Source organism: Zosterops lateralis, assembly GCF_965231275.1.
Source record: "Zosterops lateralis genome assembly, chromosome: 10".
Lineage (NCBI taxonomy): Eukaryota > Metazoa > Chordata > Aves > Passeriformes > Zosteropidae > Zosterops > Zosterops lateralis.
Window position 1 is genome coordinate 267074 of NC_139770.1, and position 17164 is coordinate 284237.

The 17164-nt window shown below is 39.9% G+C and overlaps 1 protein-coding gene across 1 annotated transcript in view; it reads right to left on the reverse strand.

Annotated features, from left to right (window-relative positions):
• WWTR1 (WW domain containing transcription regulator 1) overlaps positions 1-17164 on the reverse strand; it is a gene marked incomplete at its 5' end in the record, with an annotated part of 34493 nt that overhangs the window by 16910 nt on the left and 419 nt on the right. The window lies entirely within an intron of this gene.

Genomic DNA, 17164 nt, shown 5'->3' on the forward strand with positions numbered 1-17164 from the left:
AAAACAGCACAGAAAGAAAGTGTACTGGAAGTCAGAGGCCATTCACACTGCTCTGACACCGTGAGATGCGGCAGATATGCCTTTATACAGATGGGAAGGCTTTTAAATTCAAGAAAATTACCTCAGGGACACAAGAGTTGAGTCTATTGTCTGAGCTTGCCTGAGCACTGAGGGTACTGCAGTGCAATTTCTGGTAACACTACAGCCAGAGCCAAGCCCCACACTATTCCAGTAACCACCACCATGCAGGATGCAGCAGCAAAAGGCTAACTGTGAACAAACTCACAGAATATTGGTCATCTGTAAAAGTCTAGTATCATCTACTTTTTAAAAACCTTAGCTCTAGTATTCTTTTTTATGTGATCTTTATGTCTTGCAGTCACAGCTGAGGACAAGGCAATGAATGGGAATGATTTTTAGCTTTAGAAACAATTACCCTATTGCACATGTCCCATTCTCACAGAAACTAATGGAATTTGTGTGTATATATGACGCTGCACTATCAAACTGGGCTAAATGCTTACCAGCAGTAGTTACATTTATGGGGACATTTACAGTCCTCCAAACCCACTGCTCACCACAGAAACACCACCTCCTCCCCAAGGATGGCAGCAGCACTGGTGCCACTGTCCTACCTCCACGAGAGCCTTGCCTTTAGGTGATGAGTTTGGCCAAGGGCAGGGCCAGGAATCTCTGAGGAGGATCAAGAGGATCAAGAAAATGCTATAATTAGGTGGTACTTCACAGCAGCTTGTGGCAGCTGTTGGAAATGGTGGGAGGACTGGCTGGGGGTGCCACAAAAATGAGCAACTGCTGCCACACCAAACACAGCCTGTCACCCTCAGCACTGTCCCCATGCCTGTCCCACCAAGGTCACCCTGTGCCAGCACCTGCTGGCTCTGCACACCTGGGGATGCACTTCTGTTACTGTCATCCTTCTAACCCAAAAGGAGGAGGAATTTATTATTCACTAGAAAACAGTAGGTGAGAAACATTTTAGATCACCTCTTATAAAAAAACTTGTACATATGCTGTGTGTTTTCCTGGGTATTGAAAGGGAACTTGTGAATGTTCTTGCTGGGAAAGGCAGGACATGGTCCAACAACTGCATGAGAATACAGTGCTCTGTCCTTGGATCAGCTGGATGTCTCCCTTTGCCATGCTGCTTTTCCCCTTCTCTCACCATAGACTGGAAAACTTCAAGAGCCAAGTTCTGCTCTCATCACAACATGAAAAGACTTTACAGCATCATGTCCTAATGCCAGGCATTCACCTGTGCATTTGATAACTGTAACTCTAAGTAGACTGCAGCAGTCCTCGTGATGTAGGAGCTACCTTCAAACATGATAGAGACAGTCACTTCTCTTACAAGCACTTGAAAATCCTGCAATTTCAGTAGGACAGCCCAATTTTTATGGCCTGTCACTTGTTTACAGCTCTGTTAAATTCAAACTTAAGTAGAAATGGGACTGAATTAAATTATGATCTGAATCACATTCTGCTAAAGACAATGAGCTTCACACTGGCATGAACCCACACAGAAAACGTTTGGAAAAAATTCTTGATTGGCATCAACAGTTTACTTGCCAGACTGTGCAGACAGCAAAGCATCAATGTCATTAGGCTGGCAGTTGTCTCAGATTTTTTTTCCAGTTTATATTCACATTGCTCAAAGAAAAAAGGAATGTGGAAAGTTTAACACAATGAACACAGCTAACTCAGTGCTAGCTTCTCTTCATTCCCTTGCAGTCATGCATTGTGGTAGCACAGTTAATTATCTAATCACACACTTTTTCCAGAAAGTACCTGTCCTACTCACTAAGTGCATTTCACTATCCAAAGGCACTGCTTCTGGTGTGCTATGAAGTATTTTCTTTAACTAACATGCAGCTTCATCCCATACCTACTGCAAAATTTTCCAAGTCCATTGTAGTGACAAGTGCAATAAACTATCTTTAAAAGATAATGAGAAAATCATCACAGTGCAACTTCAGACATCTCCATTCAGTTTTGCAAGGCTATTCTCCAGATCTGGGGGACAAGATATATTGAGTATATATCAGCAGTATTCAGTTTCCAGGGAGTACTTTGAAACATCTAGCCCCTGCATCTACAAAATATGTATTGCTTTTGTGTTCAAAACAGCTTCCTGTGACTTCAGCTACCACTCTGAGTATGTGCATATAACTAATCACAGGGAGGCATGAGGGGGTGTTAGTGCAGATTGGAGGGGGTTTCTTACTTTCAAATACATACACCCTGTCATGCAATTACATGGAGATGAAAATCTACTTTTTTTTCCAGGAAGCACTAAAACAGAGGAAAAGAAGGTGAAGGACTAGGGCCTTTCTTTGAGCTACCTTGTGAAGATACAACTTGACAAATGGGTAAGATGCTCCTTTCATGGGACAATACTTTGAGATGGGAAAATCAGATAACTGCAGCATATCTTCTGCTATTTGGCACAGGTGCCTCAACATGCTGAAGTTTCTTGAGGTTTCCAAATGTCTGGGGCAGACCAAAGGGCCCTTGGGCTGTTACAGATAAAACCAGGTTAAAAGTCTCTTCCATTTTTCTGCATTCTAAATCACAAATGATGCATGAGGCAGTTGAAGGTCCCAGCTGAATCCTGGAGGATGGTGTTCCAGCCCACAGGCAAAGGCAGCTCCACGGGCACTGCAGTGCCAACTCCTGTGGTGCCAGGGTGATAAAGATGCACACCTTGGTCAACTTGCTGAACTTGCAGAAACAAATATTGCAGGTTGTTTCGGCCACATTAACAGATCAATCTGCCTGAGCCTGCAGCCCAATGTGAAGAAAATGGAGAAAAAGATTTGGAAAGAGGAGGACAGAGCCAGGCCACTGCTCTCAACAGTGCCCTGCAGCCAGGACAGCATCAGCTGTGAAATGGCTGGGACAGTGTTAAACCGTTGGAAAGAATGAGAATATATCATTCCTTACATCACTAAGAGCACACAAATATAAAATCCAGTATGTCTCAATCACTTTGCTTTCGAGTGCAGAAATTAATAACATTCAATGGTTCAGCCACTTGTTGCTTGTTGTGGGAGTTCAAGGGACGCTCTGCAGCACTCCAGCTCACAAGTCTTAGCTAATCAAATTCATGGCACTTGCTTTCTCAGACACTGATAATGTTTCATGAAAATTACATGAAGCTTTAACAAGTGGCCACAATGTAATTATTAAACTGATTGAACCATGGACTTTGTTCTCCTGCTGCATGTTCATCATCATCTCTGATCTTGAAGCTGGAACATTACATCTGTATTTGAATATTTATTACTCTATGCTAAGTAACTCCTTCAGTGAAGAGAATTGCTCTTTTCCTGAATTAGTTTCAGCATAATTTGCTGTGAAGAGAACTTTGAGAATGTCCTGCTAAACTCCCCTGTAACTGAGTGATTCCATTGTTGGCATACACGGAGGCCTTAAAAAACATTAAACTAGTTATACAAATGGATACAAAACACCCTTTGAGTTCTATTGACAATTTAACCTTTAGAATTTGGATGAAATCCCATTTCTTGAGAGAAAGAAAAAAAAAGGTACTGAACGAAGCTATTATATAGAACATTCTTAAGGTTTTTTAACATATACAGTATATAATAGCATTAATGCATTTGTTTACTTGATGAGTGGCTGCAGCACTCATATTTAAAGCAACATTAATGATTTTATTAAAACCATGTTTATTTTATTTAGGGGGAAATGTACCAATTCGAAGACAAAGCATTCTTTTGTGAGAGATACACGACATTTTCAGATGCATGCACTTTCTGAAATTGCTGAGCAGGTAATGGAATGAAAGGTAACTACCTGTCCTCTACATGAGCTGGAGGGCTGTCACTGGGTCTTGTGAATGCCTCACTTTACCAATATAAAAGTCATGTCAAAAGGGACCATATTATGAACAATCATGGCTTGCACACATAAAATACAAACTGGTGCTGCCTTGTAACAAGAATGGAAGAAGTGGCCCAACCTAATGAACACTCTTTGACTACCCAAGGGGCATTTCTAGACAAGCTGTTATTACTTTAACACATTCTGCATTCTGGTAGAAATTAATACAGAAACAAGAACTCTCCCTTAACTATACAGAGTTCCCTTATAAGGACAGATTGAAAATCTTCCCCAGGCAAGAACAAATGCTAGGATAGAAAACAACCCAGAGCAAAACAGGACACAAAATACCTTTGAAGTTGTTGAAAAAATACCTAACGTTATATTTTACTGCACTGGCCGGAAGCAGAGAAATGTATAACTCCATGGAATTTAGTCCCAAAATTCTCCTCTGTAATCTAGATTTTTATTTCATGTTTAGCTTTCTGAGTCTGTCAGAAAATCACCATTAATCTTTCCGGGGCATTGTGCATTTTGGCATGTTCATTAAGAATAAAAAAAAAAAAGAGGGGGATTTTTTTCCTACTACTGGTGCCTTTTTAATCAGAGAATTCAGAGGGTTGAATTAATTACCATAATACCAAGAAAACACTATTTTACTATTAAACTAACAATTACACACTGTTTTTGCTTAGTAATTTGAAGAATAACTTGTCAAGAGCTTCAGATCATTGCAATACATTCAAGCACACTTCTGTAAAAGGTTTTTGTTGCAGAAATAAAACTATTTTCTACTCTGTAAATAGGCCCATCTGCAATCCTGCCTACCTTCTGATTTTGAAATCATACGAGAGCAGCATTTCTTCAAAAGACAACAAAATATTGTTACCACAGTCTCTAGAATTTCTTTCCACAAATGCACAGCAGTTGTTCTGACTTTTTCCTATGACAAGCTTTTGAACTGCTTGGTCAGGATTTCCAAACAATAACACGGATTGGTTTGAGGAACAGCTTTCCCAAACAGACAATCCTCCTCCACTGGAAACTGAACACTGGCTCAAAACACACACATTTGTGCAAAGCAGTTCCTGGTACTGCAGCTCTCAGAGTCAGAGACCATTCTCACAACCTCAGCTTTCAGGTCAGTACATTTATTAAGCTCTAAAAAGGTCAAAATAACTTCTGTTCTCTGAACTTCACAGACAGCAATATTTATATTTTAATATGCATGCCAGTAGCTCCAGCACAACAGACACGCAGAGTCAAACTAGATAATAATTTTTTTCCCCTCCATGACCCAAATCCCTAACCAAGATTTACATCTTGTAAATAAGAATTTATTCTGCCAAAGAGCAAATTCAAAAGCATTTTCTCCTAAGATTTAGTTACAGCATAACCAAATAAAAATAATGTTTAGGCAACTAATTTCATTCAATCTATCACAGACATAACTATTTAGATGAATAAAATTACTTTGGATCTGTATTTATCTACCTCAATAGTGGTTATGAGGTAGATAGAATTATTTTAAATATCAAGCCACTCAAATCTCTCAGTATTTTAGAAAATAATTTGTTATTGAAATATCATCAGGAGCAACTTTGTGACTGGTACCTGTAAACACTGAAGTTTTATTCACTTGCCCATGATTCAGTGCATCACACTTCTATTTTTATCCAACCACAAATTCTGGTTTTTGGTTCTGCTCCCCTTTCAAGTGTTATTGGTGCAGATTAATTACAGAATTGTAAGAACCACTGTTTGAGACTTATGTGTTTAAAGTTAAATAAACACTACAAATTTCTTTTATCATGTGCAGTTATGTACGTAAGGACAGGAACACATGGTTATTACCTGATGGAGCTGTACTGCCCAAGCATTTCTGCAAGGCCCAAAACCCCTCCCTACAGGTGTCTGCTGACCCACCTGCAAGTGGCATTGGTGACATTCCTGCAGACACCAGAGACAGTAAAGATCCACACCCATCTAAAAAACAACCAACAAAGCTGCTTGTTGTGCCCCTCCAGCCCCAACCCCACAAATCCAAAACCTGCATATCTCATTCATATAGCAGAAAAAAGGCTCCAGACACCAGGGGTGGAGAAAGCAGCTTTCAGGATGCCTTTGGCATTTCCTCTGTAAAATAAATTCAATAGGAGAAAATCTGCTTCACTTAAATGAATGCTGAGACAACCATGACCTTGAATGCATCAGGACTTATCTTACTTCCTCCATTTGGACCATTTAATTACTACTGAGAATACAGTAAGGAAAACAGACAATTCAGGAGATACATAATTCTTAAACAGACAAAAGTAGAACAGAATGTTGCCCTCTTTCTAAGTCCTCAGAAGGTGAGGAAAAGGAAAGCAATAACCAAACTCAGCTGCTGGAGCTAAGGGATGTGGAGGATGGCTCTTTCCTCTTCTATAAGATTAAGAAATCCATTAGGACTTCTGGTTCTCACACACCCCTCACTTTTGGGGCCTGAAGAAATATCTGATGGATTCTATGCAAATAATGACAAAACCCTGTCTTTTATCAACATCAGCATCTTCTCTACCATTCCCTACGACCGATTTAGAGGGTTGTAAACATGGAAAAATGTCCATGGCTTCAATCTCTTACATGGCCTATGCACATGAGAAAAACCCCTTCACTTCTTCTGGTGGAGTCACAAAAAACAAATTATAATTGGCCAAATTTCTATAAACATCTGTTGGTTTACCTATTTTTATTACCCTCTTACTTTTGATTTTGAAGGTCAGCTTCAAATATACATAAAAAAAAGGTCTAAAAAATTGGTTCTTTTCACAGTCAGCACTAGTTACCCACTGCCCTCTGTTCACACAACTCCAATTTATGAGTTATGTGCTGCAAGGGCCTCAGTACCTCACTCCAATAGACAAGAATGGGATCAGGTTATGAATAACTTTTTCAGAAGCTTCTTACAAAACTGGCTCCAAATATATTGGTTCCAGCTGTTCAGAAATTTTAGTACACAAAGGTCAGGAGATGTCCTACTTGGATTATTTTTTTCTTTATGATTCATGGTGGAGGTGATTAGCTAGCAGATGAATTTTTCTTGGACACTATTTCTACCTTCCATATGAGCTGATCAGTTCCCATGGAAGAAAAGGCAGGACAAATAACCACACTAATCACCAGAGTTCAGAAAGTTGACCTTTTACAATCTCAAAACTAATGTGTATCCAGGAAATCCTGCCAGACAGTCCCTGTTTGCAAATGGTTGGGAAATGTGATCATTTGCCATGAAAAACAGATGAAAAGCAGGAGCTGGTTAAAAGACCAAGCCTTTTCTCAAACAAAACATTTCCAAAATTAAGAAACCATGTCTCAAAGCTGACAGTTGACCTGGGCTTACAGTAACAGTCCAGCATTGGTGCTCTCTGCACATGAGAATTTCAAAATGAGACCAGAAATTCAAGTAAGATCTGGCTGAACATAAGGAATTTCTGTAATTTCTGACACTGCAGTAATATTCCAATCAAACACAGTCTATTTGAAAATAAATAATTTTAAGATTAAAGTACAAACATGGACAAGCAAGGCTTCCCTTAAGCTCAGAATAATGTACAGAAATACCAGATGTTTAGCAGTGTAGGTGCATCTTACTGATTTCCACTGGGGTGCAAGGAACACGTGTCTGAGGATTTCTGGTATGAGAAGATGGGCACATGTCACAGGAATACACTGTGCCATTCAAAAGGAATAATGCCATCAAACGGAGGCAGCACAAATTAAATTAATTATTAGCAAGTCAGATGCACTCCCTAAATCTCTGTATTTAGGAATGCAGGAGAGTGACTGATCAGGCAATGTTTAGCCTGGACATTCAACCTGGCTAACAAATGCAATTTTGACTGTGGAGTAGTGTGTGATGTGTGTACATACATGGAGGGGTTGGAGAAAAACATTAGCTGCCCTCAAAAAAGGTGTGACTTTTTTAAAGACTAAAATGCTGTATCATTGCTAAAAAAATGCTGACACTCACTGAAAAATATAATTTAAAAGCCAGTGTCCTAAGTACTGTAAAATTTCCTAATACACCATTTAAAATCTGGTACCTAAAATCTGGTTTTTAAAATCTAGTAGGAATGAAATATTTCAGACCAGCTTCATACCTGAAAAACAGTCCCCCATATTTCAACTGGACTTCCTATTAAATAAATGCAGAATTATTTAATTAAAACATATAATAATATCCTGATCTGGAAGGGAACCATGAGGATTATCCAGTCCAACTCCTGACTCCACAAAGGGCAACCTAAAAGTTAAACCAGCTATCTGAGAGTCACCCAAGCACTTTTTGACCAACAATGGGCTTGGGGTCACTTCCTGGGGGGCTTTTTTCAGTGTCTGACTGACTGACCTCTCAGTGAAGAGCTGATGTCCAGTTTGAGTTTCCCCAGCAGAGCCAGGGGATGGGAGGAGCAGCTCTGCCTGTTCCCCCCATGAAGAACTCACAGACAGCACAGGGTCACCCCTCAGTCTCCATCCCCCCCAAGCTGCACAAATCCAGCACGTCTGCCCTCCTTTAACAATTTCACATCATAAGTATTTTGCTGGACTGTATTTTGTTATTATTCAAAGCCTTAAAATCATTTAGGGTTTTTCAAGAGAGGCCAAAGACTTTGTAATATCCAAAGTCAAACAGTAAATGAAAATGAACCTCTGACCAAAAATAAACCACGAGGAGACAAAAGAAACTCAGTGAGAATGCAAATTAAGATATGACCTGCGAGGTGTTCTCTTATCTTTATGAGTATCTGTGATGTTTTGGTGGTATACTGAGTTCAGGGGAGAGTAATAAAGCAGTCCTATTAAAAAATTTAGCTTGTAAAATTTAATGATATGTTGACGGTTCCATAATTCACAATAATGAAAGCAATTGGATTATTACCTGAGTAGTAAGAGCAATCACCCTTTATTTTCATTTTCAGTTCAGCTTACATCAGCCAGAGCAAAATCACAGTCTTTATTTTTGAATACAACTGAATTGGGACCCAAGCTACACATCAGACTGGTGCCCTGATTATGACTATGCAGGGCTTTTCAGTCTATTAAAATTAATTGGATTCATTTTATCCATTAATCATGTCATTCCATTTTAAAAAAATCTCAACCTCATACATGCCAGGAAGAACTCCCAACTTCAATCTCCCCATTTGGTCTTTTCTTTTGCTTTGAAAAGTACTTAGTTGTGGTCAAAATCTGTATCAGACCCAGTGCAGCAACACTGAACATGGGCACAGAAAACATCACTCAGAGAAGTGCTGCACGCTTTCAAAATACCTGCTGCTCTGCTGAAGCTGCTTTCACCTGAAGTTTTCATAGGATTAAGTGTTTTTTGGGTTTGGGGAGTTTTTTTAGCAAGATTGTCTTAAATTGTTCTTTACATGAGGTTCAGATAACAGGAGAAAAACAGTAAAATTGTAATATCCCCTAAGAATCTAACGAAGAGTTACTGCCAGTTTGCTTTATACCTTTAGAAATTACATTTTAAGTAACAGTATGCATTTCTTTTCCAGTCTTTCTACTTCACAGCTTCCTGTTTTTCTAGAAAAATGAATCACACATTTGTTTCTCTAAGATAAAAAAAGACCACTGAAAATATTGTTCTAGTAGAAGCCATCCTGACAGAAAAAGGAAATGTTCATGAGACAATATCCTCAGTAGAAGGCACGCTTTTAGTAAAGCAAACCAGGCAGTACCACAAAAGGACTCAAATAAATGCAAACATATGTCTGTATCTACAGGAAAAGCAGCACAAAATGGAAACTGACAGAGCTCCTGTGTCTCAACTGCATCTCAGTTTGTTTTATCTGCAAACTTATGCTTCTCTTTCACCCTTCATTGTCCAACTCTTTGTTACAAGAAAGATCAGTCATAATTGCTAAAAAAGACCATGTGAAAACCTCAACATTTAATCAATATTTTGAGAAGTATTTGACCATAAATATACAGCATGAACACCAGGATCATTCCAATGCCAAGTTTTGGCAATTATTTGACAAGAGAATCAACACAGGAGCTGCTTTCTGGAAAATACAGCACCTGAAACCACTTCTGTTGCTACAGATTGCTCACTTATTTCCAGGCTGCAATAGAAAACAGGGACCTGCCACAGCAGCACGACACTTCATCCAGAGGTTTGGCAATGGAACATCATGGCAAATTTGTCAAATAATTCACAGGATATAGAACTACACAGAGTTTAGGGAATCAAAGCTAGATCTTCCCTTTGTCCTCAAAGAAAGGCTACCACCTAAAGAAAATAAACATAATAACATGAATTATCCAGTCAGTGCAGATGACTGCTTAAAATAATATTTCTTCATATATTTGGGTGAGCATTAGCATGGTTAATACTGAGAACTGTTTTTTCATTTATGACTTAGGGACTAAAATTGCTAAGGTTTTTATAAAGTTACAAATCTCAAACCAGGATCTCTCCTAGCTTTGAAGCCCTCCACCACATCTAATAAAATTAAGCTTTATCTAATATTATACCCTACTCCTGGTAATGTCAGGACTAAGAGACAGCGATGGCAGCACCTGTGAAAATCCCATCCCACGACTGGAAAAGTCTCCATCAAAGGAATGGCTGTGAAAGCATTTTACCAGGCACACTCTCTGCAGTGTGAAGGGATGGCAAGAATCACTGCACCCCTCCTGCTGCCTAGGCTGCCATGTCACTTAGAGAGACACATTTATCCAAAATGAAAATGTGCTCCACAATTTTCACATTAACTTCACTCACATCAAACCCTCAGTTTTGACATGTGCCAATACAACCCAGCTTGTTTTATACTTTTAGAAATTACATTTTGAGAAACAGTAGGCATTTCTTTTCATCACCTTTTCTTCATCATTCATTTTGCTTCATTTACAAAAACTATTTTTCCCAATCTCTGAAGCAAAAGCACTTACAGTTCTGTTTAAATACACACCACAGAATGAGAAAAACATGAAACTGGAAATGCAGTATCAAAACCAAATGTGAAATAAAAAAAAACTTTTGTGAAGAATTCCCACACTGAATTCTGCTCGCCAGCTCCAAAAAGATGACCTTTTCTACATCCCCACAGAGCTGAAGGATGATGCCCACAGAGCACAGGCTGCACTGAGTTACTGGTGCAAAGCCTGCTGTGTTTGAGTCCAGGGACCCCTAATGCAGGTGAGGGCAGGATGGGCAAAGAGGGGCACCCACACCACAGAACTGCCTGTGTGCTCTGAGATAAACCATACGGGGCACGTGGCAAAATTAGAAAAGCTGCTTCTGTCCAAGTAGTTTGACTAAGCAGACAATCTAAAGCCTTTTTTTAATAGCAATCACTTTTATTCCTGAAGTATTTGAAAATACAGGATTTTAAGAAACTTCTGAAAACAACTTTGGTGTTTCTACCTTAAGATTACAAAAGGCAAACAAACAACACCCAACAGTTCAGTTTTGTTCTTTTTTTCTTTCATTCTTTTTCTAAAAAAGGCGACTTACAACTCACATAGGCCAGATGATTTTGTCAGGTGAAGAGACCTTTGGAAATATGGTCTGAAAATCCCACAGACTCCAGCTGGGTAAGGTGTCTTGCTTGTATATTCCTCTGTGTGTTCTATATCCAAAAGTGTTTGGAGAGTTGCTGTAGTTTGTACAAATTATAGCTAGCTTTTGTAAACAAGCCACAGCAGATGTATATTTAAAGAGCAATCTATATTCTTTTCAGGGATTTTGAGCTCCTGTTGCTGGCAGCAATAAATCAGGAATCACCAGCAACTGCCTGTGATATTTTGGTGATTAAAATCTGAGCTGATCCGTGGGAACACAAAAGGGTGTAAGCTTGCATTGTCACAAACTTCCACAAAGCAATATTTAAGGTTCATTACTGTGTGCTGCCTGTTTAAATACACAGAAGATTTTTCATGGACAGGAGCAGATGCTGAAATGAAGCCCAGAAAAGGAGGCTCAGAGAAATTACGTGATTTCCGACAAGACTCACTCGGCAGCACAACAGGAACTGCTGTTCCCCTCAGCCTGGGTCAGCCTCCCAATGATTCCTGCTCCCTTCTGCTGGGATGCTGCTGGACTCAGGGGCTTCACAGGGCCAGTGAAGACTAAGAAAATACATCAATCAAGAAGTTTGGAGAACTTTTCTTTAAAATCCCCCACAAAATTTAAGGCTCACAGTTCAAACACTAATTTTGGTTTTGGAAACAAGATGCTTTAACACAACTTCGAGAACTGCATGACTGAGGACTGTTACTGAATTCTGTAATGCTTACACCTTTGCTCACCAATCCATCACTGAAAACCAGGAACATAGAACATGTAATTAAAAAGACAGTAGACAGACTAGGAAAATTGATGATAGGTAGGAAAAAAATGATTACTTGTGGTACAAGAAAAAACTCACATGTACCACAGAAGCATCCTGTATTCTCAAACCTGTAAGACTGTCAGAATAATGCATCCAAAAATTATCAGGGACAGATCAATACATAATAAACAAAGAAGAACATTTTGACCATGCAGACAGTGAGGGGTCAGCAGACACAATCAGAGAAACAAGTCACTGCAGGAAAAGCTGTGTCTGAACCTGCAGCTCTGTTAATGCTGTGCCTGTGCTGTGACTGCTGATGCACACACTGTGAACCATGAAAACATGGAGCAGCCAACTCCTCCTTCACATCTCCCTTCACACTGCATTATTTTCTGTTGACACTCTAGGCAATTATTTCAGTGTTAACGGAATACATTCTGCTCAATTCTCTTAGCACAGCTGTATCTGTCTCTGCAGTGCAGGTTCCATCACATCTGCCTTTAAAATAGCCATAGCCAGGGAAAACTGCAGGCCAGTGCAGTGTTCCCAAGTTTTCTGTTCTTGAGGAGTTCTCTAGGTCTGGACTTTCAGTCAATCAAAGAAAAGAAAAAGATCCACAAACAAACAAACAAACAAACAAACAAACCCCAAATGCCTCCACCTTACACCATGCTGACCTCTCTCTCTCCCTAAATGAAGAGGGAACACTCCACAAGTGTGTATGTTGAAAGGCAGCCCACATGACATTTCCTTTGGATTTAATTGCTCTGGTACAATTTGTATCTGCCAGTCAAGCAGAGCCCCTGAGCACCAAACTCTGTCACAAAGAAGCTCTTGTCCTGTAATAGGCCCCAGCATCAAAAAGACAGAATTTTCAACTTCAGCCAAAGCATCCGAAAGGAAACAAGCCAAAGCCCAACCACTGACTCTTCCAACATTATTTGAAGGAGTGAACAGCAAAAAGCTGGACAGTGAGACTTTACAGATTCTGTATTGTCAGACCAGTTCAAAATTGAACAGATCCACAACCTCCAGGAACAGACAGCTCTCCACACTGTCATTTATTAATTGTGGAGTAAAGATGGTCAAGCAGACCAGCTTTTAGATGTTGGCTATAGCAGCTCACACACATGATAAAAATAAACCTATTATTCATTTTCTTTCTTTGTGCAACCCAAACCATTAGTAAAGACAAACCCATTTCAGATGGTTTCAGGAAAAACATCTGGTTTTCATGGCAGCATTCTTAATTAACACCTGTATCAATTCTGTAGATGTCTTTCTAAGAATATGCTAATTGGCACTATTTCCTAATCATTAAAGCATAAAGCAATTGCATTTTCAGCTCATCTTATGAGGTGAATGACAGTTATCATCCATTAATGCCCAAGTACTCCAGGACTTTGGGTTTAACACTATGACTGAAGGACTAACTTAAGATAAATTTAATTAAACCAATAATTCTATATGCACATTATTAATTTATTATCTTCGAACTGTCTAGCACGTTATCATTTATTTTTAATACAGGGATGCTGGCAAGGGGAACAGGTCAGGCTCCAAGTCCCACAGGAATAACCACTGGAAACAAGGAACAAAAAAAGTCCCTTAAGGTGTGGACTAAATGCTCCAAAAGCCACGTGAGTCTGTGAAATGTCTCTCTCTACTGCCTGACACCAAAGCCAGCAGGGATGCACGATCTCTTGCCTTGCACCACTCTTCTACAAGCCAAGGAAGGCCAAAGCCACACGAGCCCCCCTGCAGGACACCCCTCACAGCCACGGGGGACACCCACACCTGTGGGACAGCACTGCAGGCAGGAGGACAAAGGGGTCAGTGCCTCCACATCCTTACCAGAACTGAACTGAGTTACCTCCTCAATCCATCTCCTCCCCCACTGCCAGCTGTGCAACCACATTCCCAAGATGGAAAAGTTTCTCTATGATGAATGCAAGCACAACACCAATGTAAAATAACAACAGTCTCTGCAGAATTAACACAAATTCTTTTCAAGGAAAGACCGTATTAGAAAATCACTTCAACAGTTCAGCTATTTTGGTATTATTTCTTTTGTCATTCTCAGAAAAAAAAGTTTTTCATTGTATTCGTATTACTTTTTTATAGTATTTATATTATTTATATTACTTATCTGCTGTCCTGCTGAACACAGTTACATAAAACTGATCATGTGTTAAATCAAGCTCTATTCCAACAGAAACCAGTAAGACAAAATCTGAACATTTTGAGTAAATGAAATATTATAAGTAATTAGGCTCCTTATCCCCAACCAGAACTAACTGGCAAATATGTCCTGGTATGGCAAATGTTTACTGTAACGTTTTAAAAATAACAGTGATAAAGATAACAGTGGCAAAAGTTTCACAAATCTGTTTATAAGAGTCTGACCAAGAAGCTCTCTACACATCCTGAGAAAATATGAAACCCTCAGTATTCATTTGAAATACGAGGCTGGACCACCTAAACCCAAACTGGTATAAAGCAATACTTGAAACATTCCTTTTACAGAATATGTATACACAGCCCAGCGTGGAGATCAATATGCAACTGACATTCCCCACTCGCAGGCACAAAAGCAGGCAGTCGGCCTGTCTCTACAGAAATGCTTTTTATCAGGAATAAATCACACTTACATTTTTTTCCACACATGCTCACACAGAAAAATGCTTTAGATAACATTGCTGCAAGTGTGTGTCCATTAGCCTGTTTTCCAGCCCCCACTTGTGCAGTTTGGTATTTAATTACAGGGTGGAGTGGTCCCCAGGCTACTTATGTTTCTTCCAGTCACAGCCAGAAAATTTCTGCAGGAACTGACATGCAGGAGTGCAACTGCTCCAAGTTCTAGCTGGCTCCCTGTCAACAAGGTCAGCTCACTGTTCATTGAAACTCACACTAGTACTTCTGTTAAATAATTATTGAAAATGTGCTTTAATACAGCAAATTGCATTCTAAACTTCAACAGATAATAAAAGGTTTAATAGGACCTAATTTGGCTATTTATTTTTTGTTGGTTTCTCTTTTTTTTTTTTTTTTTTTTTTTTTGCTAATGACAAGAAACAAATCTTTATTGTTATGCTGGAAAGAACTGGCTGTTTGGGGTTTTTTTTCCTTGAATATAGGGAAATGTAACCTTGTATGCCTAGTTTGATCCAATATGATTTTTAGCACATCCTCTATTATTTTATTGCACGAGCTTTAAATGCTGCTTTCCATAATCAAGTCTAAATTGTATTTTCACCTGAAGACTATTTTTACATTTGTAAAATACTGTAATTCATATGTGAACATTTTATAGCTAAATATTACTCCCCAAAGCATTGGGGTATAACCAAATACATTAAAGGCATAAAGAAATGCATTATTCCAATTAATTTTTATATAAGTGAGAGAAGTTCTATTGGGCAGATAAAACTGGGGAAACCAAACAAGTATTAATTTAGGTAACAAATTACATGCACAATGAATATTGTATTTTATATTAAAAAGGATGCTGTTAATCAGAGTATTACTGCTGACAGGATTTGGGAAAAAAAACTTAAACCACTTTGAGTTTTTACCTATGCTTTTAATTTACTAAAGGCCTTGTATTTTTGGCCTAAGCAACAAGAATCCATCGACTTGGAAAACTCTGTCTCTAGGTCAGAAATGGTGACAGGAGGGTGAAACCACACGAGTTCATTTTGGTATTAGTCAAAAAACACAGAGCAGACAAAGATTATATTATGCAATTTTTAGCCAGAGGTATCCGAAAACACTCCCTGACCAAACCCTAGGAAGAATTTATATTGAATAATTATTAATCCATGGTCTGTCACAGTGCTCCTGTCAGTCAGCTGCAGCTTGTTCTATTGAGGAAAACACGAGCCAAGGGTAGAGACACGAGATCTCCTCATTTAGGTGATAAACCAGATTAATAACAAACTTCTAAGTTGGACCCCGGGACACATGCACACAGCACCACCAGCAATACACAGTGACATACAAAAAGGTATTTATGTGCTCTGCTGGCAGCTCAGAGTGTGACAAAAGGCAAAAAAACTAAACTCTGCAGAGCCATTTGGAGTCTGGGCTCTTGAGAAATCCATCAGAGATTCCAAACCCACGAGGCAAAGAAATCATTATACAAACAAGTGAATTATTACTTTTTTTCACTTTTCTAAACAGTTCTGTCCCCTTTTTCCCTCACACATTGTCTACATGACATTTATGATGGCTGGATACCCACACACGCCTTAATGTGAGCTCGGGATTTCACTCCTCTGACCAAGAGGATTGCAGTGAGCAAGTAAATGATGCCCTGGAGCCCCGGCAGTTTAACTCCCTCAGTACCCTCAGACAGATGCTCCATCAGTTTCATGTTCTATTTCACTGGCAAACACTTTATCTCATTCACCAAAACAATGCAGTGTGAGTTACTTTGCAGTGACTCTGTATCCGACTGACAGAATCTCCCAAAGCAAGGCAGCGCTGCCCCAGCACTGACCGCAGCTACTGTGTATCCCCGGGCCTGTTAAATGTGGATTGCCGTAAATAAAACACCCAGGCTGAAATCCCTGCCGGAGGAGGCACCGGCAGCTGTGTCAGCGCACAAACTCCCCAGACCCTGTCCCGGGACGAGGCGACCCCGGCCGGGGGATGCTCCGGACACCCCGCGGTGGGGCCGGGCCGGGGCAGTTCTCACCCATCCGCATCCCCTTCTGCCCCCGCAGGTCACGGACAGGCAGATCTCTGCTCCCACGATCCAGAAACTCCCTGCAATAACTGCTATAGAACTTATTTTAAAAAACATTAACTTTCAGAACCCTGGACGTGCGGTCAAGGGGGAAAGAAACGCCTTATGACAAGTACAGGACTTTACCGGCTCCGGGAGGCCCCGGGCTCTCCCCCGTCTCTCTGCTCCCCCGGGAAGGGATTTCCCCCGGGATGTGGCACACGGCTCGGAC